Here is a 22,528-nt window from a genome sequence, read left to right as displayed (position 1 = left end):
GGTTATAGGCTCCTGATGCAGGCCTAACGGCCAAAACACGACGTTGTGTCGAGTCTTTTATACCACAATAAACTTCTCTTTTATTATACATCTTCTCAGTCTTTGAGATCCTTGGTCGTCCTCCCACTTTTTGTATTATTGTTGTTCTCCATGGGGAATCTTTAGTTCTCCGCCTTGCAGCGGATTTTTTCTTATAAATTCTATTAACACCACCAGAAAACTCACACCGGGGCCCCCACCAGAAAGAGAGCAAAGTTGCATAAGGCATTCCACACTGCCCTGATCTCCAAGTGATTTATCGGCCACCGAAACTCCTGTGCCAGATGGAACTTGTAATGAGCTCCCCAACCCGACTTGATGGCGTCCATTGTCACCATCTCCCATTTTGTTATCAGAAAGGGAACTTAAACAGTCAATTTCCTTGGCAACAACCATCACTGCATACTCTGGCAACCAGTGTCCAAGGAAAATAAAGGTCATGCTTCTGTAACACCAGAGACCAGTGGCTGAGAAAAGATTCCTATAGAGGTTGCATATGAGCAGCTGCCCATAGCACCACTTCCATTGCCACCATCACTGACCACAGAAACTGGACATAGTCCCAAACCTTGGCTTTGCCTTGACTGAGGAGAAGACAAATCCGTCGCACCAGTTTTGACCTCCTGCGCTCCATGAGGAAGATCCTCTCCCATGCTGTGTCAAATAGAATGCCCAGATACTCCAGCATCTGCAATGGAGTTAATTTGCTCTTCTCAAAATTGATCATCCAACCCAGTCCTGAAGACATCCCCCCACCACAGAAAGAGAAGAGTGGACCAGCCTCTCATCATTACGAAGCTCTGAGGACATTGGGCACTCTAGCTGACTGAGGAGGACTTTCTGTCCGCATGAAATGAAGATTGGCATGCCTGAAAGCAGACTTCTGACAACATTGCTGATGACCAGGCTGGTAATGTCTGCTGACTCAAAATCGAGATCGAGAGCCCCATGAAGACAGACAACCAGAGGCTTTCAGCATATCCTCCGGCAACCGCTGTGGCTTAGTTTCCACCAGTTCTTTCACTAAGTTTCTGAGATATTCTCCAAATAGCCAATTGCCCTGAAAGGGCAGTTTAACTGAATGTGACTTTGATGCTGCATCTGCTGCCCAATGCCACAGCCAGAATTACCAATGTGCTGTGACAGCCAAAGTCATAATGTGGGCCATAGCCCATAACATGTCATAAATAGCATCTGCCAATAGGCCAAACCTGCTTCCAGCTAGGCATTATTGTGTCCATCGTGCGTTGTCAACTGCTGACACCACTTCAGGCATGCTCTTGCCATGAACCATAGGCGCCGACTCTGTGGGTGCTGTGGGTGCTCAAGCACCCCCAATATTTTGACCCACCAGAAGTTCCCAGCCAGCCCGACCTGCTCACCCTCTTCTCCCTCAACAGTCCTCCGCCCTCACCTTCCCGCGTGCCACCCAGAATTTAAAACTCCTTACCTCGGGGTCCCGGCGGCAGCAGTGAAAGGCGAGCAGGCTCGGCGCTTCAGCCTTCCCTTCTCTCTCAGCTCTGGTTCCGCCCTCCTGTTTCCACAAGGGCAGGACCAGAGCTGAGAGAGAAGGGAAGGCTGAAGCACTGAGCCTGCTCGTCTTTCACTGCTGCTGCCAGGACCCCGAGGTAAGATGAGTTTTAAATTCTGGGCGGCACACAGGAAGGTGAGGGCGGAGGACTGTTGTGGGAGAAGAGGTCGGGCTTGTGTTGGGACTGGCACTCAGAGGGGGGCCTGGAACTCAGAGGGAGGGAAGGAGGGGGGCTTGGAACTTGGAGGGAGGGAGGGAGGGAGGGAGGAGGGCCTGGAACTCGGAGGAGAGGGAGGGGGGCCTGAAACTTGAAGGAGAGGGAGGGGGCCTGGAACTCAGAGGAGTGGGGGGCTGAAAAGGGGCAGGTGGTGTTTGGGGTGAGTTACTGGACATGGAGGGGAAGGGAAGAAGGAGAAATCTTTGGACATGGAAGAGAGGGCAGGGGAGAGATGAGACTTGTTGGACATGGATGGAGGGAGGGGAGGGCAGGGGAGAGAGGAGAATTGCTGGATATGAATGGAGGGGGGAGAGGGGGAGAGGAGGGGGAAGGAGGGAGAAGAGGGGAGGAGGGGGAGGGGGAATGCACTTGTAAAAAAAAAAATTTTCAGCACCCCTAATCATTTTGAAAAGTTGGCTCCTATGCCATGAACAAGCTGCACACTGTCGCTTGAAGGCCCAAGAGTCCACTTCAACGGCTTGATTCAGTGAGTCTTCTAGCTTCCCATCCTATAGGTCTTTTAGGGCAATGCCCCCTTCCACTGGCAAGGTGATCTTCTTAGTCACCGCCATAACCAGGGAGTCCACCCTGGGAAGCTGTAATTTATCTTTCTCCTCGGAACTAACTCCCACTCTCAGCCCCACGTCCCACGAGACCCATTCTGCTGTAATCAGTTGCTGAATGTTTGGATTCATCAGGAGTGGAGGAGTGGCCTAGTGGTTGGGGTGGTGGACTTTGGTCCTGGGAGTTCGATTCTCACTTCAGGCACAGACAGCTCCTTGTGACTCTGGGCAAGTCACTTAACCCTCCTTTGCCCCATGTAAGCCGCATCGAGCCTACCATGAGTGGGAAAGCGTGGGGTACAAATGTAACAAAAAAAAAACCTTAGAAGCACCTCAAAGCCCCCCATGATTAACAAAGATGGAACTCCTGACACTGAAGCAGAAGGTTCCTCAATGGAAAGCACTGCCAGTGCCTTAGAAATAAGAGTACTGAGCTCATCTTTATGAAACAAACAGTACTTTCAAATCATCCCCCTCCCTAGGAGGGAGTTCTACCTCCTCTAATAGCTCCTTCAATGATGGCTTCTCTGAATAGACTGAGGCCACATCAGATAAGGAGGGAGAAGCAGAGATAGGTTCATCTACCTACTCCTGGAGGTCTAAATGAGATCTCTTAGGAGGCAAAGGAGCAGCGGGGTCAGAAACTGAAGCACCTTGTGGCAACTTTGACTCTCCCTGCTTCAGTTAATAGGCCTGGTGTAAAAGCAACAAACTCTGTAGAAAACAAAGATCCTGAAGCAGCTGAATGCTCTGTCGGGCCTTGAGGCTGTAAAATGGTGGTGCTCTATGAGTGATCAGCCAGAGGCTGCTCCTCACTGCGAGTCAGCTCCAACAAAATGGTGTCCATTCCCATACTTTTCTGCATGAAACTGTGCACTAGCTGTGCCGGAGGGACCAAAGAGCCCAGCATATTCGGATACTGCGCCAAATCCAAAGATGTTCTGCCACCAACCGTTTCCTCCACGGCCCACAGGATTCCTGACTTGCATGTACTGCAATTCCCTGACACCAGCTGCTGGGTCCCACAGCAGGAACAACATTTAACTGCCTCCGCAGGAGTTGCCATTCACCCCGACTATCACCAGTGCAGCACAATGTGCTCCATGTGGTGAGTCAGGATGTCTCTCCTGCACCTAGAAGAACTTGCAGCCCTCCAAGCAGTTCTGTGTCAGTTGCTTGTCAGTATAACTGGGGCCGTGGACTTGGATCCATAAGTCATGAACGTAAGATCATTTTTCATAAATCCCAAAGTGCTAATTATACGAAGAGTTCAAGTTCCAATTTACACCAACCTTCAGTGTGATCTCTTTTGTCCCAACAAACCCTGTAATTGAGCACAATTAACAACAGTGTTCTAGTCAGTGTATCTGTGGGTGCATGAAAAGATCTCACCGCTGGGCATGTTGTAGTCTGCTCGCTAATGAAACTCAAGTGGTTTGAACTGCTGGATACCATAGGGTCTCCGGATGCAAGACTGCTCTCTCATACTGTGGGCTACTTTGTCCTTCTAGCCCTTGACACACCTGACACCTGAATTTGGCTTCCAAAGACAAATAAAACCTCATTATTCCCAACAAGCAGGCCACATAGGCTTCCAGGTCTTTCACAATGAAGTCAACCTACTCTGAGTGAGCGCAATTCTCTGTACTGCTTACTAAACTGAAAATAAAAATAGAATACAGTTTCTATATAGCTAAAGGCTATTTTACTTAAAGCCCTAGAAGTCTGTTTCTCCTTGGGGATTTTCATTAGATTCTGGGCAGCCTGTCAGTCTCTGCAGTCTCTTCAGTCTCACTACAAGTAGGCTGCTTCTACCCTTCTCACTGATAGGTACCTGCAGTCTACAGCTTGTCTTCTAATTTCACAGCCTTGGGTCTCTGGGCAGGTTCTGAGAACTCCTCAGACTGGTTTGCCTCTGCATCTCTCTGATGGCCTGGGTCTCTTTCCAGAGATGCTCTTCAGGCCACAACTTCTGCTGCTGCTCAACTTCAGCCTTTCCTTCAACTCAGAATTCCAAATGTATTTTGAAGAAAGCAGAGACCTCTAGTGACTGTACTAAAATACTGGATCTTGACTTGTAAATACCCTGCTCTCCCCCCCCCCCCCCCCCCCCCCCCCCCAGTTTCCAGGGTTCTCCTGACTAGTGAAGTAATGATAGGAGACCTCTTTTGTAGGAAAACTGTGATTGGCATAAAATCCCAGCCCTCTTTATTCTTTGTTTTTGACCCCTGCTTCCCTTGCCATCATACCATAGAGTAAAAGAAGGGGTCTTTGGCTCTGATACCTCAGCCATTGTATCAAATTCTGGAGAGGATCAAAGACTGACTAGCCTAGCCATAGTTCCATAAGGAGTAGAAAAGTGACTGGGTTATTGAAAGGTCGGCACTTGCTTGGAGGTGTAAGCTGCAGCAGGGAGAAGGAAAAGGAGAAAGGAGTGAAGCAGTTGGAGAAACAGGAGAAATGCCTCCGACACACTACTACACTCCTTTGAAATTTGGACAAACTGTGTAGAAAAACGTCTAAAAACAGTGTCAAAAATTGCAACATGGACATTTTTGAGAGAAAAATGTCCATCTACCACCTGATGACATTTTTTAGATTTTTTTTGTTTTGAAAATGAGCCCCATAAGCACCTATGTATCTTTATAAAATACTTGGGGAAAGGTGGAAGAAATTGTGCCTAAATTGAATCCATGGACATTTATTTCTGCTTAGGTCCAGGTATAAATATCTGCATACATTTTATAACCAACATGTGTAAATCGTGACTCTGTCTACAGTACACAAACGGCTCCTAAACACACCTACACCCATGTTGCATAAAATTACATGACTTCTTGGCACAGGGCATACATTTAGGGCCAAATTCTATATATTGTGCCTGAAAAATTGGCACGCTTATCATGATTCTATAAAGATTGCGCACAACCTAATTGAACAAGCTAATCAGTGCTGATAATTGGGTGATAATCAATTATGAGCACTAATTGGCAATAATTAGGATTTAGGCACATATCCAATTCTATAATGGATTGCGCCTAAATCCTATTGCGCATAACAATTAGGGCGTGGTTAGGGGCGTTCCTGGATTTAACGCATGTTGATACAGAATCATGCCTAAGTGCATCTAACTTAGGTGCCAGTATTTACGTCTGCTTATAGAGGCCTAATTGCAAGTGCCTACAGTTAGGTACAGCTTAATGCTAAGCGCAATTCTATAAAGGACATATACTTATACTCTTTATACAATCACACTGTGTGACACATTATCAGCACTGATTTTTAGGCGCTACTTATAGAATTTACCCCTTAGTTTCATAAAAGCCCTTTATGTGCAAAAAAAACTCCTTTACAATATTACCCCCTTAAAGACCAACAAAAAAAGATGTCCTCCATATGATAGTATATTCAAGTTTATTAATATTTACTACCCCACATTACAGATATGCCATCTTGGAAGCTTACAATCTAATAAAGAACAGAGTAGAAATAAAAATTCAGACAAGACAGACAGTGTGAGGAAAGGGGCAGAACGCCAATCTTGATAGGAAAGAGGGGAGGGTAGAAACAGAGGGTAAGCTCCACTGTCTTCCAGGGGAACCCGCCTCATTAGCAAAACACATCATTGAAAAGAAATGTTTTAAAGTCTATTTTGAATTGGATAAGGAATGTTTGTAATCATAGTTGAAGAGGCAATAAATTCCATAGAGGAGGACTTGTATAAAAAAATATGGATGCTCTGATGTGCTCATGAATTATCTCTTTATAGCTGAGCAAAATCAATTGATTTTGATTGAGGGATCTAAGAGTGCAAGCAGGGGAATAATAAATTGATGTCCAAAAAGATGTGTGTTCTCCTGAGGATAGTATTTCAAGTACTAGGATGACAAGTTTGTAGGTGATTCTATGCAAGATCAGCACACTGATTGCCTATTTCATAAGAAGCGTAACATGCTCATATTTAACAAAAGCAAAATAGCGAAGATGACTAAAAAATAAAAAAAGACAATGCTTCAAGTAAAAATCAGGTTAAAAAACAAATTTAAAATTTCAGAGATAAAAAGTATAATTGGATGGTTGATGAGCAAGACTCAACACAGCTGCGTTTCGGTCTATCAGGCCTGCATCAGAGCTAGCGTTTACTTTTGCCAATCCAGGTTCACACTCTAGATTAAACAATCCACAAGAGTATTATCTAAGATTGATCCAAGAGACACTGCAGCACATTTACAAGATCTATCATTAAGAGACAAAAAGAAGATCTGTCATATTTGATGGTGAAAGATATAAGAATTGACATACCTGATGGTGAAAAGACGCCTGATGCAGGCTTGATAGGCCGAAACGCAGCTGTGTCAAGTCTTGCTCATCGACCATCCAATTATACTTTTTATCTCTGAAATTTTAGATTCATATTTTTATCTTGTTTATCAACTATTAAAATTTGTTTTTTAACCTGATTTTTACTTGAAGCATCGTCTTTTTTATTTTTTAGTCATCTTCACTGTTTTGCTTTTGTTTACATTTTTTGCAAAGACCTGTTTCTTCTGTTTTTGCATTGTTACATGCTCATATTTGCCAGCTCGACTGATGATATCAATCGCTGTATTTTGCATTAATTGGAGGCAACAGATCTTTAACCCTGATCCCTTTATACAGTGAATTACAATAATCAAGATGACTAATCATTAATGAGTAGATGTGAATAGTCAATGTTGATGGGTGAAGTAGAGGTTAAATTGATCTAATGAGGGGAAGTTATAGTCCATGAACTTTTAAGGGATTAATATGTATCATTGAGAATCCCTTTTTACGTTAGAGCAGAGATTCTCAACCCAGTTCTCAGAACATATCCAGCCAGTCAGGTTTTCAGGATAACCACAATGAATATGCATAAGACAAATTTACATACTAGGGCATGCAAATTTATATCATGAATATTCATTGTGGGTATCCTGAAATCCTGGCTGGCTAGATGTGTTCCGAGGACTGGGTTAAAAACCCCTGGGTTACAGCCTAAGTTCTTAGGAGCACATTTGAACAGATATATCCCATAGACAGGGGCTTCCACAATTGAAATCTGCTCACTATGGGTCAGGGAAGCTTATCTACCTAAAGAAGCCTTTAAGTTTCTGAACGTATATGTACTAAAATATCTTGGGGTTAACATTCAAAGTGATTTAACTGGCCAGAAGAGGCTACTACCTGGTTAAATTGCTTGGAACCAGCTAACCACTGATATTCAGTGGCACTTAATTGTGCTTCTGGGAGGATCACATGCTTTCTATGATTGTGCAAATGGGCTTGTGGCCACAGAAAGATCGATAAGCACTGTGCTATCTACAGTATTCACAAACAGTAATAACTGCAATAAAATGTAAGGGTTGGGCCCTTAAGTATCATTACCATGGTCATTCCACTATGATTCACCTCTTTGAGGGAGAGGTTTTTGATGCTTATGTAACATAGGTCTTTAAGGAGGAGCAGCCTAATTGTTCATGCAGTAGCCTATGAACTAGGAGAAGTGGGTTCAGTTCCCACTACAGCTCCCTGTGACTCTGGACAAGTCATTTAAACCTCCATTGCCCATGTACAAAATATACACCTGTATATAATATGTAAACCACTTTGATTGTAACCACAAAAAAGCAGTATATCAAATCCCATGCCCTCTCCCATTATGCTGAGACTGAGAGTTAGGGTGCCAATCAATTCCAGCTGTGATATGAAGTGGCACGGTCATCATTTGGTGCTTGTGAACGTTGAGTAGAGTATCCCTTCCTTCCTTTAGGACTCAAGTGATCATCAGTCAAGGCCTAGTACCTGTTCGCCTCCCTGCAAAGGGTACTATGACAGTGAGCAGTAGGACATTGTATAAGCTCCTTGGTAGATGAATTGATTTCAGACAATGGTGGGTATCTTGTGTTGGCTAGCAGATGAACTCACGGAATCAACAGACTGCTGTCTATCAACAAGGCTTTAGTGGCTAGTTTGGTAGAACATCTGTTTTCCCCAATCTTTATGCTAAGGTGTACCTCTGGACCAGTAGAGTTCAGAAATAGAGAGTGATCAGTGATAGAGACATCATACAGTAGCTGCTCTTATTTACCACGTACGTTTTGGGGAAGTCTTGAGGCACTAGAGAGAAACTGGTGTTAGCAGGTCTGAGAAGTAGGAGGCTGGCAGCTGAAGCTCTTCCTGTAGGCAGTTTAAACAGAATGGTCAGGATAATTAGCTGAGTAACAATATACTGAAGCAGCCACCTCTTAGGCATAGCTCTGTCTTTCTCTATTGGGGAAGCCCCTGAAAAAGGTAGGGTACAGAAAATTTGTTCTCTAACATGGGTAGACAGCAGTAGCCAGCATCATTACAACAATGATCCTGGTGACTGGGAATGTTGGTACTCATTTAGATAATAAACTGGAACAAAATACACCAGACTTGTAGACACAATGATACCACTAACCATGCAGATAATTCTCACAAATTGGAGATAGGCCAAACATAACTTTTGGGTGGCAAACTCTAAATATGATACATAAATATGAATCTAAAGCCACTGAGAAATCCAACAGGATGGTGAAGATTGGAAGGATATGATCCCCTGTACAGAATTATTTGGAGTTCAAAGCTAATGGATAATGTTATACAACAGGTGAGTCTTATTTAAAGGAAGTTACTCGCCCTTGTACTAAACATATGAAATTACTACTCCATTATTTGTTATCCGAGTTAAGAGATCATAAGGAGTTCATCTCAACATCAGACAGTGACCAAAACTGAATCCATTTCTTCCAGTTCTGCTCTTAGTGCTGTTGCTCTGTGAATTAATGCACATCAACCTTTTACCAATAGTTCCTCTTAAATATTTACTCCAATTCCATGGACAGGCATGGTTGTCTAAGCCAGCAAAGCGAATCTAAACTGTCCATCTCAAGAGATATAATTGTTAGTGCAAATTACCATGCACAATACTATGTTCCCCTCTTGAGTCGGTGCACTTTAAATTAATCTAGTCAGTTTCACAACCATAACTTTAAGATGCTGACACAAAATTAATATTGGAACTTGTGGTTCTCTCTCTTATATTCCCACTGTATTCAATACTCCAATCAGTAACCACATCTATCTTGTTCTGTTTCATTGTTCAGATTATAAGCATGAGAACACTTGACAAAAAAAAAAAAAGAAAAGCTCATTTTACATAAAACATTGAGATCAGAATTGAGACATTGAGGTTGGGATGTGCTCAATTCTAGTGGTACGTTACAACAGGTTCTGCCAAACATGAAGCCTTTTGTAAAATACATTTAAGAACATGCAGGAGTGCATTTGTATTTGCCTGCACACACTGTGGAGCAGCTATTTTACAAATGTACACGTCATGGATGATCCTTTAAATATTTCAACTTCAGTTATTTCAAGTACTTACCAATGCCAAACAACAGACTTATGGAAACCATTCAGTTACATTAAAAGATGACTCTGTAAGTAGTATTCCATACCTTAATTTAAACTTAAGCAGACACGCCTATTATAAAGAAAAGAAAACATCTCAATGCACATTTCAGTGTCTTGCAAAGAGTTCTATAGCCCAGCCTGATGTTATAGGAAAATAATTAATTACCCTAATTTAGCGCCACACTTTTACTTTGTTTTTTTTACTTCTATGCAAGCCTCAGTTTCTCAACCACCACTAAGACAAGTTTGATCATGCCAAGGAACTCTCCAGATCTGGTGGCAGATTAAGGGATTTTAATGAAAACTCTGGGTCTTTAGAGACACCTGGAAAATACCTGGCTGCTGGACCCTCCCCCCTGTTATTTCGTGCTGGCTGCCTGGGAGGGGAGGGAAAGAACAAGAAGGAAGGAGCTGGATTACAGAACAGTGTAGCTCTTCCAGCCCAGCCATCCACTCCATCCAGAGCCAGCGTAAGCACCAGGCAAACTAGGTGGTTCTTTTTTTCTGATATATTTTATTCATTTTTATTTTTATTTTATATACTTGCTTTATTTGTTTTGATCTAAGCAAATGTTATATATACAATTTATATGATGTACAAATAGTTTGCTGTTCCTCATCCAGACAGCCTTTTGTTAATGGGTAAGTAAAATAACAAATGAATAGATGCAGTTTTGGGGGAGAAGGGAGGTAACACTGCAGAAGACAAAGAAGTTCAGACAGGGCCACTGAGAGACTGAGCCGTGCTATTCTATAAACATAGTAACATAGTAAATGACGGCAGATAAAGACCTGTACGGATCATCTAGTCTGCCCAACAAGATAAACTCATTTACATGGTATGTGATACTTTATATGTATACCCAAGTTTGATTTGTCCTTGCCTTTCTCAGGGCACAGACCATAGAGGTCTATCCAGCACTGTTCTTGTATTAAGTTCTGGAGCTAACGTCAGAGCCCCTTAAAATTTACACTCCAGCCCATCCCTATCTATTCAGTCACAATCAGGGCATAGACCGTAGAAGTCTGCCCAGCTCCCATTTTGTTTCCCAATTACCGACGTCGCCGCCCAATCTTCGCTAAGATTCCTCCCAGCGCCGGCTCACCTGCCCGCCCTCAGCTCCCCGATAAAGGGCACTTGGAGTCAATTCCTATGCCCAACTGTGGGCACAAGGACTTATACCAGCTGAAACTTGGCATAAATCCTAGCACGCAAGTTGGGCATGTAACCCTGGTATCCTATAACACTGCACCTAAATATTTGGAACGCCTCTGACCTGCTTATGCCCCTCCCATATTCACACGCCCTTTTGGATGCACAGAAGACACTTTGGGTGCCCAGAGTTATAGAATAGTGTGCATAAATCCAAGTTATCAGCAATTAACTCCAATTAACCTCAAAAATTGGTTGCTAGCACCCAGTTGACTAGTTTAGATGTGCATCTGGGCTCCACACCCAAATTTGGGTGTCCAACTTTGGGTGAGCTAGATACAGGGCTTTTTTTGAGGGGGTACTTGGGGGTACTGAGTATCGGCACCTTTTCCATTGTCTGCTAAAATTGACCCATGGCATGGACCCCAAGTTTTAATGAAAGAGCTCAGGCTCTACCTACCAATTCTGCCTTGCCATAGATTCTGTGACTGGTTGCAGGGGGCCTGGCTATTGTGGGGTGGGTCCCTCAGTGATCACCCCACCCCTGAAGGGTGGCCTGGCATTTGAGTACCAGCACCTTTTACACTAGAAAAAATGCACTGCCTATATAGAATCTGGAGGAATTCACAGAGAGGAGACTTATACACTTAGTAGTGGCTGATGAATATACAAAGTCCCTCTGAATTGAACCGGTTGTCAGAATCATTCAGACTACAAACCTTTTACCTTATCTAATTGTATTCTGATACTTCCTTACTTGGACTTTGGATAATCACCACTTTAATGCTGCTTCTTTTCAATGGATGTACCTTCTAGACTTGGGACAATCTTACTCAGCAAGTAGATTGCATACCCTGAGAAAACTTTAAGATGTTAATTAGCAGGAATCCAGACAGGAACACACAGATCTGTTACTGTAAAGGAAAAAAAATATTAAACAGGCAAAATGCTTTTCTATGGGAACAGCTAGAAGCAACCTATTTGGACAAATCAAAATTGGTCACTTTAGAATGGAAACCAAATATGCTGGAACATACTGTTCATGGTTTTAATATTTTATCACTGAAATGTGTGTGTTGTTCACAAGCAATGTTTCCACCGTGTTCCTGTCCTAGGGTTACAGTGGTAATGTTCCCTGCCTAAGGGTCATTCTCATGTGTGAGTGGTAGATTAAGGGAAAAATAAAACCAGCAGATGGCAGAGCAACACCTTAAAGTGAGTGAGGAAATCGTTTTGATTTAGAAGCGGAACAGAGGTCAAGCACAAAAGTTGTTTTCATTCCTCAAAGCACAGAGATATCATGAATTAACGCCTGGCCTATGTCATCTGTCTTAGTGGAAATGTCTGACAGCTTTGGAAACTTCCCCCTGATCTAGTGGATTCTGATCTAGACTGATTCTGTGGAAACAATGCCTTTGCACAGAATCAGTCACAGAGGTCATTAGTACAACCAATTCTGAGAATCATGGAGAAAGGGAAGATCAAGGAGGGCTCTAGCCAAGTGTCTTGGCCCAGCCAAGCTCAGCATATTAACCTGTGACCATCTCTCACATGAGTGGGAATTGATGTTGAAAATATACCTTCTGTCATTAAAGGATTTCTAAAGACTTCAGTTCTTGGAGTGAGGTTACTCATCCTTTCATTGAACTGAAAGTAAAACTTACCTCAGTTGGAATCCACAAAGTGTCATTTGTGCTGGGAAAAGAAGCTGTCACTAGTTGGCCGATGATCAGAAGTCCCGCTCTGTTCCAAACAGCACTCTAAAATTACTTAGTGTTGGAACAGCATGGGGTTTTAACACCCCTATGAACAGAGCTAATGCCAAGCAAATTTAAGCCCTCTATTAGCTTTGATCATAGGGGTACTTCAGCTGGAGGACTGTGCTTGGGCATAGGCCCAAGGCACAATCCTCCCGCAGAAGTTGTTTAACAGGTCGGGCTGTCAAAAGCTAGCTCCACCCCCACCCCCACTCACCAACATGAACTAAAATGCCCTGGTGGTCCAGTAGGACCATTAGCTGCACACCCCCACCCGCCAATATGAACTAAAATGCCTTAGAGGTCCAGTAGACCACTATCATCCCACCCAATACCCCCCGCCCATGGCCTACCTCATCGTAGTAGTTGGAGGAGGGAGGGACTAGCAGTCCCTCCCTCCTCTTTGGGTGCCTCCTCAAAATGGCACGCCCTGCCTAGTGCCTCCTGGGATGCACTGGGCAGGGCTTAACTTCCATATCCCCATTTTGAAAAGGCACCCGAAGAGGAGGGAGAGAGTGCTAGTCGCTCCCTCCTCCAACTACTACAATGAGGTAGGCTGTCGGCAAGGGGGGCATTGGGAGGATATCCAAACTTTATACTTTTTAAAATATCATACGGTTTCTTTGAAATCCAAACAGTTTACTTTGCTGAAAAAAAAGTTATTTTGTGCCAAGACTTTTGCTAACAGTTCCAATGGTGAATTAAGAGTCTCTTTATAAATCCTAGGCTATTTAACATATTTACAGCACCATCAATACACACCCTTTCTGGCAGAACAATCCAAGGCTGTGATTGAAGTGCTTTTTGCAGGAAGCTGTCCCACTGGGCTTTATCCAGCTGCCGGACACACTCAGGATCAGATCTACCTGTCTATCCTTTCTCCAGAGGCACTTCCACAGAGCTGCTGCCTCTGGCACTGAACAGGTTCTTCCTGTTCTGCTCCCAGGCTGGGTGAACCCTTTCTACCCACCTGGAGCATTTCTCACACTCCAGCTAATGCTTTTGTTGGCAAAAACCTCCTCTGAGTGGAGGAGTAGCCTAGTGGTTACTGCAGTGGACTCTGATCCTGGGGAACTGAGTTCAATTCCCACTGCAGCTTCTTGTGACTCTGGGGAAGTCACTTAACCTTCCATTGCCCCTGGTACAAAATAAGTACCTGAATATAGGTAAACTGCTTTGGATGTAGTTGCAAAAACCTCAGAAAGGTGGTATATCAAGTCCCATTTCCCTTCCCTCTTAAGTAAACCTTAGGTTATTGGGCCTGTCAAGGACACTCCTTCTCCTCACGGGTCCTGGCAGCAGTGAAGGCAACTGAAGACCATGTGCTCACTAATCCTATCACTTTTATTACCTTCCAACTCCACTTCAGCTATGACACCCACTGTCAGTTACTCTTTACAAATCCTCCCGCTGGGTTGCGCTCTCACCCTCCCATCCATTGCTGTTCTCCCTTCTCCCCCCGCCAACTCCCAGTGACTACAACAGTAATCCTCTGAGGAAATTTCCAAACTCAATTTACCAGGGGATTACACATACAATAACATGTTCTAAACGCTATTTTGTTTGGTTCACCAAAAAATAAACACAATTATATATGTAGTAATCCCCCAAATTTTGTATAGTCACCCCATACCTTTGTGCCTGTCATGGGAACTAAAATCTATGAACAGTGATTCTTTTGATCTTATGTCTTGCACGGAGTGATTTTTTTGAAAAAAGTATTGCAGTGGACAAGAACTTTGCAGGAAGAAGATCTTTGGTTCTCCACAATCTCTACCTAAGCTAAGTAGCTGTTATTCAATATATATTTTTTTTAACATTAGTTTTTTAACATCATTTTCTGGATATTGTCCATTAATTAAATATTGTGATCAGGAGGTAGGATGTGCTATGATGTAAATGTGGTGTCCCTGCAAAGCTTGGATTTTTAGTCCACAGCAATACACCAAAAAAAACTGAGCACAACAAATAAATATTTATACAATTTTATTGAGCTTTTTACAAAAAGTAATTATTTATACATAATGAGTAAATGAGAATATCTCTAATACTTTAAAGTTCTAATTAGGGTTTCTGTTATAGTTTGCTAATTATGAAAGCAGAGCTGCCAAGGTGTCCCAATTTTCAAGAGGGAGATTTTAGAACATGCCCCCAGACCCGCCCTACTCTGTCTTGGCTCCACCCACTCCACATGGCTCTGCCCCCTGGCACACCTCAATCCCACAGCCATTTCAGAAAATATTTTACATAATAGCCTAATACCCTTTTCAACTAGTTTTCAGAGACCAAAACCTCCTGCCTCAGGTCAGGTCAGGACAGTATAATGCTGTTATGGTATCCTCTCCTAAACTGAGGAAGGAAGTGCTGGCCTCTGAAGGCTAATCAAAAATGTTTTAAAAATCAGTGAAGTTATCACCTTATTTTCTAATTTGTGTTTCATTTGCATTTATTAACCTTTATTAACACAGCTACCACATTATTTTATCCTAAATTAAAAATGAAATTATTTTTTGTACCTTTGTTGTCTGGTCATTTACTTTTTCTAATTGTGTTGGCCCCAGTCTCTTGGTTCTGCTTTCCTTTGTCTTCTCTTAACTCTCTTGCCAGGGTTTCCTGTCCATTTGTCATTTCTCTCCTTTTTCTTTGTTTTCTTCAATTTATTTTTCTGCCTCTCTCTCTGTCCAGATTTAATTCATTCTTACTATCCATTCTTTAATTTTCCTCTTTTTACTTCATCTACCTATGGCTTTTAATCTTTCCCTTACTTTTGTTCTCCCCATGCCCCTTCCTCTATTCTCCAGTCTTTCACTAACTCCATCCTCTCCCCCTTGCCATACATCCTCTCCCCTCTTTCTCTTCCCATCCTTCCAGTGTCTCCCCCCTCTTTCTCTCTGCATCCTTCCATCCAGTGTCTCCTCTTTCTCTTCCTATCCTTCCATCCAGCACCTTCCCTCTTTCTCTCCTACCCTTCCATCCAGTGTCATCCCTCTTTCTTTCTCCATCCTTCCACCCATTACTCTCTCCCAATCCTTCCATCCATTGTCTACCTCTATTTCCCCTTCTTTCTAAACAGTTTTCTCTCTCTACCCTTTTCCATTCAGCATGTCCTCTCTCTCTCCCCCCTTCCATCCAGCGTCTTCCCTCTTTCTGCCCCCTCCTTCTAGCATTTTTCCTCTCGCTCCCTCCTTTCATCTAGCATTTCTTCATCTGACCAGCTAGGGTCTCCCCCAGTGTCTCCCCATGTTTCTCCCCAGCATCTTCTCTCTCTCTCTCTCTCTCTCTCTCTCTCTCTCTCTCTCTCTCTCCTTCCCTTTTCCATGTTCCCTCTTTCTCGCCCCATCTTTCCACTCATCTCTCTTTCTCTCTGTATCCCTCTTCCATCCAGCGTCTTCCCTCTTTCTGTCCCCTCCTTCTAGCATTTTTCCTCTCTCTCCTTCCTTTCATCCTGCATTTCTCCTCTCTCTCCATCTGACCAAGCAGGGTTTCCCCCTTGCTCCCCTTCCTTCTCCCCAGCAGCCTGTCTCTCCCCTGCCCTTTTCCATGTCTCCTCTTTCTCTCCCCCCATCTCTCTCTCTCTCTCTCTCTGTATCCACCAGCGTCCTCACTCTTCTTTCTTTTTCTCCCCTCTGCTCTCTCCATTTATTCCTGCCTCCCTCTGGACACCCTTTCCCCCTTCCTCTGCCCTTTCCAGCCAGTACCCCGTGTTTCCTGTCTCCCTCCCTATGTTGCAGGAGCAGCGCCGGCAAAAGAAGAAAAACAAGAGCGGGGCTGCAGCAGCCTTCAGGCGTGCACTATCGGGTCTGCCATCCTCTGTACCCACTGACGTTAATTTCCCATTCTGAGGGCAGAGGACCGGCAGAGCCGACGGCGCATGCCTGAAGGCTGCTGCAGCCCCATGCTTGTTTTTCTTCTTTTGCCGCAGCTGCCGCTGCTCAAGAGAGAAGCAGTGGCAGTGGCAGCAGCAGCTCTCGGCAAGAGACATTCCCACTGGCAGGAGTGCGGGAGGTGACCCGCCAAAGCGGGAGTCTCCTGCTGAATTCAGGAGACTTGGCGGGTATGTGAAAGTGAAACCAGAGTACTGTTGAATTGTGGCTTCTGGACACCTGTAACCCTTGGGACTGTACTATGCCCCTGATCCCTTAACTCTAATCAACAAACTGTGGTGCAGAAAGGAATTTGGCCAATCAGAAGCTCGAGAGGACAAAATTTCAAATGCCTTGGCTTTGAGTTCAGTTAAAGACAGGGAGAGAAGCAGAAATATTGCCTGTCATTATCAATTAGGCCTGCTGTCCCCTATTGAGATTCTACTGTGAGTATGGGCCAAGGCTAACTATAACTCTCAGAAGAAACTGTGCCCATTTTAGTATTTTAAATTCTCCTGCAGCACTATCAGAGCCAGACCAAGAAGAGCAGAGCGACAAGAGCAAAAAGTGCTACCTCTACTGCTTCAAAAGGCATCAAATTCCTCAGACAGTTGAAGGGGAGAATGGGAAAACTGAAGGTGATGCTGGGGCTGAGAGAATGGGGGTGGAAACTAAAGGTGATTCTGGGACTGGGAGAATGGGGGACTGAAGCTGATGCCGGGGCAAAGGGAGAGTGAAAAGCAAGAGCATATGCAAGGGAAGGTACAGAGGGACAGATGCTATGGTAAGGAGGAAGAAAGGCAGGGTAAATAAATACTGGATAAGGAAATACTACTACTTAACATTTCTAAAGTGCTACTAGGGTTACGCAGTGCTGTACAATTTAACATGGAAGGACAGTCCCTGCTCGAAGAGATGGGTGGATGCTGAGGAAGGGGAGAACACAGTATGGGAGAGTGTCAGGATGCTGAAAATGGGGAGAAGAGGCAAGAGGCAAATACTGGGGACATGGAGATATAGGAGTGAAGAGACTCAGACACGGTATTCAACATTATCTAAGAAATCAAATAGAATGTTTAGAATTATTAGGAATAGTGTGTGCAATTCTGGTCACCGCATCTCAACAAAGCTATGGTATAATTAGAAAACATACAAAGAAGAGTGACAAAAATGATAAAGAGGATGGGGCAACTTCCCTAGGAGGTAATGCTAAAGATGCTAGGGCTCTTCAGCATGGAGAAGAGATGACTAAAGGAAGATATGATATCTATAAAATACTGAGTATAAGGACTAGGAGCCACACAATGAAGCTCCTAAGTAATATATTTAAAACAAATCAGAGAAAATATTTTTTCACTCACTGTGTAATTAAGATCTGGAAATTTGTTGCCAGATAATGTGGTGAAAACAGGTAGCATAGCAGGGTTTTTAAAAAGTTTGGACAAATTCCTAACAGAAAAGTCCATAAACCATTAATAAGGTGGACTTGGGAAAATCCACTACTTATTTCTGGGATAAGCAACATACAATCTGTTTTACTCTTTTGAGATCCTGATAGGTATTAGTGACTTGGATTATCCACTGTTGGAAACAAGATATTGGGCTTGATGGACCTTCAATCTGTCTCAGTATTTGCGATGCAAATATACTTATGAAACTAGGATTGGACGGGAGACCACAAAAAGATACTCAAAGATTAACACTGGGTAGGATTGTGAGTAAGGACTCAGGGATTGGGTATGGTGGAAGAGTGACAACTTGGAAATTAGATGGAGTTATAGTGGGGGATATGAAATTGAGCAGAGATTAGAAGGGCAATGAGGACAAGTAGATTGGGTGAGGAATATGAGCAGGGCTGTGAGACTGAGTGCAGAAATATGGGAAGGAGAGATGGTTTGGGAGGTAGTTGAAAGGGATAAAAGACTGGAAATGGTGAGAGACAAAGGAAAGGGATAGGATTTTGAAGAACATGAGATAGGGTAGAAGTATGGGAAGTAAAAGGGGGGAATGGGAACCTGGATAAGGGGGTAAGATATAAGAAAAGGACTGGAGGCAGAGAGGGGATGAATGACAGGGAAGGAGCTGAGACAATGAGAAGCAAAAGAAGGTAGATGAGGTTGATGGGATGTATACAGAAATTGAAAATGGGGCTAAAAAGTGGGTGAAAAACAGGCGAACAGGAGGGTAGGGAAGGTACAATATAGAGATGAGGAATGAGAGAACTAGGGAAGTGCAGTAACAATAGGAAATAAAAAAACTGGTAAGTAGCCATAAGGTAAAAAGAAGCCTGGAGATTTAAGAGAAGAAGGACATAAGAACATAAGCGTTACCATACTGGGACAGACCAGTATCCTGTTTCCAACAGTGGCCAATCCAGGTCCAAGTAACTAGCAAGACCCTAAGTAAAACAGATTTTATGTTGCGAAATAAGCAGTGGATTTTCCCAAGTCCATCTTAATAATGACTTATAGACTTCTATTAGGAAATTGTCCAAACCATTTTAAAACCTTGATAAATTAACTGCTTTTATATATTCTGTGGAAACAAATTCCAGAGTTTAATTACACATTGAGTGAAGAAATATTTTCTCTGATTTGCTTAAAATTTACTACTTAGTCGCTTCATTGTGTGCCCCCTAGTCCTTGTATTTTTTGAAAGAGTACACACGAGATTTCAATGTATCATCAATGATGACACCTAGATCCTTTTCCTGGGCAGTGACTCCTAATGTGAAATCTTGCATCATGTAGCTATGGTTTGGGTTCTTTTTTCTGGATACATCACTTTGCACTTGTTCACATTAAATGCCATCACCTTGATTTGCTTTCTTCGCTCTGATTTGCTTTGTAAAAAATGCAATTTTAGCAAATATGAATAAACAATAAACATCTACCATTTAATGTGAGAGGGGTGAGAGACTGACATGCATTGATCAGGAGAGAGAGCTTGGGGTGATAATGTCTGAGGATCTCAAAGCGGCAAAATAATGTGACAAGGTGGTGGCTTTTGCCAGAAGAATGCTAGGCTGCATAGGGAGAGGCATAACCAGCAGAAGAAAGAAGGTGTTGATGCCACTGTTCAAATTGTTAGTGAGACCCCTCTTGGATTTTTGAAGGTCGTATCCCTTCAAGGACATAAAAAGACTTGAGACGGTTCAAAGGAAGGCGACAAAAATGATAAAGGGTTTGTGCCATAAGACGTATGAGAAGAGACTGAAGGACTTGAATATGTATACGCTAGAGAAAAGAAGAGAGTGAGAGAGGTGATATGATACACTTGAATGGTATTAATATTCAAACAAACCTCTTCCAGAGATGTAGGGGTAGTAGAACTAATATAAATGGAGGTTGCAAGGAGGTAGACTTAGAAGTAACAGCAGGAAATACTTTTTCACAGAGAGAGTAATAGATGCCTGGAACACCCTTCCAGGAGAGGTGGTAAAGTCAAAAACGGTCAGCGAATTAAAAAATGTGTGGATAGACACAGGGAATGCCTAAATAGATAGAGGATGGAAACATAACGTAGCTGTTGAGGTGTTATCTTGGGAAAGAGTAGTGTCTGCAAATGGCAAAAGGCTGAAAGAAGATTTGGCAATTCCAGCACTGGGAGATCCAAGGCCAATGCCAGACAGACTTATATGGCCTGTGTCCTGCAAATAGCAAAAGACAGGTGAAGCTTCACCAACTCCAGTTTTGAGATCACTCTGTTGTTACATGCTGCAAGTGAGGGTGTTGTGCAGCTCAGGGGGGAGGGGAAGACATCTTGACTGGTAAGTTGAATACTGTCAGCAATACTTGAGGATAATAAGCAATTATAAGCAAGACTCCATCATGTTTGGCTGTCTATACGGTTGGCATGGTGGAGGCTTGACAACCAGTGTTTAAGGATGGGTGACTGGGGCCTGCACAGAATGGCGGGTGTGGCTCTGGCCACCTTGTTGAGAGACTGAATGGACCATGCAGGTCTTTATCTGCCATCATTTACTGAGTTATTTGGATCCCAGTATCCTAGTCTCGTGAGGTCCTCTTGAAACTTTTCACAATCCTCTTGTGATTTAACACCTTTAAATGGACCATGCAGGTCTTTATCTGCCATCATTTCCTGAGTTATTTGGATGCCCAGTATCCCAGTCTCGTGAGGTCCTCTTGAAATTTTTCACAATCCTCTTGTGATTTAAGAACTTTGAATAACTTTGTGTCATCAGAAAATTTGATCTCAGTCATTCCCATTTCTTAATAATTTATAAATATGTTAAACAGCAACAGTCCCAGCATAGACCCCTGGGGAATCCCGCTATGTACCCTTTTTCATTATTGACCATTTAACCCTATACTGTTTTTTAAAATCTTTTAACCAGTTCTTAATCTGCACTAAGACATACCTCCTATCCCATGGCTTTCTAATTTCCTCAGGAGTCGTTCATGAGGTACTTTGTCAAATGCCTTTTGAAAATCCAGATATACAATATCAACGTCAAAATAATGTAGCAGATTGGTGAGGCAAGATTTCCCTTGACGAAATCCATGTATTTATATGTGCTCTGCAATTTTGTTTTTATAAATGTTAGAGATTATTTTGCCTTGCACTGACATCAGGCTTACTGGTCTATAATTTCCAAGGTCACCTCTGGAACTCTATTTTCAAATTGGCATTACATTGACCACCCTCCAATCTTCTGGTACCTCACTTGATTCTTCTGGAATTAAATCAAGCTACAGGTATATAAAAAGACAAATGAGAGAAATGAAGAAAAAAGATGAAACAGAAGAGTCAACATCAGATGCAGGGGAGGAAGGAAGAAAAAAAGACAGTGAAGAAAGAGAAAATGGAAATACGATCTTAGAAAAGGACAGGAGAAAACCACCAAGAAGAAGTTGTATAGAGAGACCATGTTCAACCCAATTGGAAAAATAACAAAATTCAGACATCAAAGAGCCAAAAAATGTCAGTTTTTAGAATATTGTTTATATTTTGTTCAATAAGGGAGGAAATGCATTTTTGTTTTAGCGTTCCACTGCTCACAGTCCGGTTTTTTGGGTTTTCTGTTTCATTTCAATTTGGTCCTGATAGCTGTCAGGGGATCCACTAACTCTGCAATCTTGCTTTTCCATAAGAGATTGTACACTCCTACTTTCCTCTACTTCCTTTTTTCCTATAATGAAATGGTGTTCTTTTCTGCCTCAATTGTTTTAAATATTATTGTACATCACCTTGTTATCGCATTGAGGAAAGATGATTTGTTAAATCACAATAAATCTTTTGTATGCATGTTTATTTCTGAAATGTAATCTCTTATTCTTTACTGGATGATGGTCTGTTTTGTATGTCTAACCACATTGAGAGATTCTGTTAACATGTAGATTCTGTGTAGGAGTCTGTGACAGTCTGACTAGTTCTTTTTTCCCAGTTGGTCTTCTAGAATACTGCTTCTCAATCCAGTCCTTGGGGCACACCCAACCAGGCAGGTTTTCAGGATATCCACAATGAATATGCATGAGAGAGCTTTGCATGTAATGCCACCTGCTCTAAGACAGTGCTTCTCAGTTCTGTCCTGGAGGCACACCTAGCCAGCCAGGTTTTCAGGATTATCACAGTGAATATGCATAAGATAAATCTGAATATATTGGATACTGTTACATGAGAAGCACTATTCTAGAACATTTGCAGTGTTGACTTTTCATAGGTGGGGCTGTTGCAGTTTCAGTTCTTGGATTTGGAATGGTAAGCTTCTGAGTGTGTGCGTATACAAGGTTTTGTGTTACTTCACATCAGACTATACTGGCTCCCCATCGAGGCAAGAGTATTGTTCAAGCTGGCCTGCTTCCTCTTTAAAAAACTGGAAGGACTGATCCCCAGCTATCTACTAGCCCATTTCTGCTTTGCAACCTCAACCAGATCAAGGAGAAAAGAAGCCACCAAATTCTTCACTTTCCCCTCATCTAAG

General features: G+C 42.9%; 2 long non-coding RNA genes across 2 annotated transcripts; both read right to left on the bottom strand.

The window, feature by feature from the left end:
- Positions 1-882: 882 nt before the first annotated feature.
- LOC115462627 lies at positions 883-21,405 on the bottom strand. Its single transcript, XR_003940908.1, has 3 exons — positions 21,394-21,405; positions 17,473-17,487; positions 883-956 (listed from the first exon to the last, which is right to left on the bottom strand). It is a non-coding gene; the product is annotated as an uncharacterized LOC115462627 (long non-coding RNA).
- LOC115462626 lies at positions 4,992-11,070 on the bottom strand. Its single transcript, XR_003940907.1, has 3 exons — positions 10,950-11,070; positions 9,878-9,881; positions 4,992-5,003 (listed from the first exon to the last, which is right to left on the bottom strand). It is a non-coding gene; the product is annotated as an uncharacterized LOC115462626 (long non-coding RNA).
- Positions 21,406-22,528: the final 1,123 nt, after the last annotated feature.

The sequence above is a fragment of the Microcaecilia unicolor genome, chromosome 2 (assembly GCF_901765095.1).
Source record: "Microcaecilia unicolor chromosome 2, aMicUni1.1, whole genome shotgun sequence".
Taxonomy (NCBI): Eukaryota; Metazoa; Chordata; class Amphibia; order Gymnophiona; family Siphonopidae; genus Microcaecilia; species Microcaecilia unicolor.
This window is presented reverse-complemented; position numbering and strand designations above follow the sequence as displayed.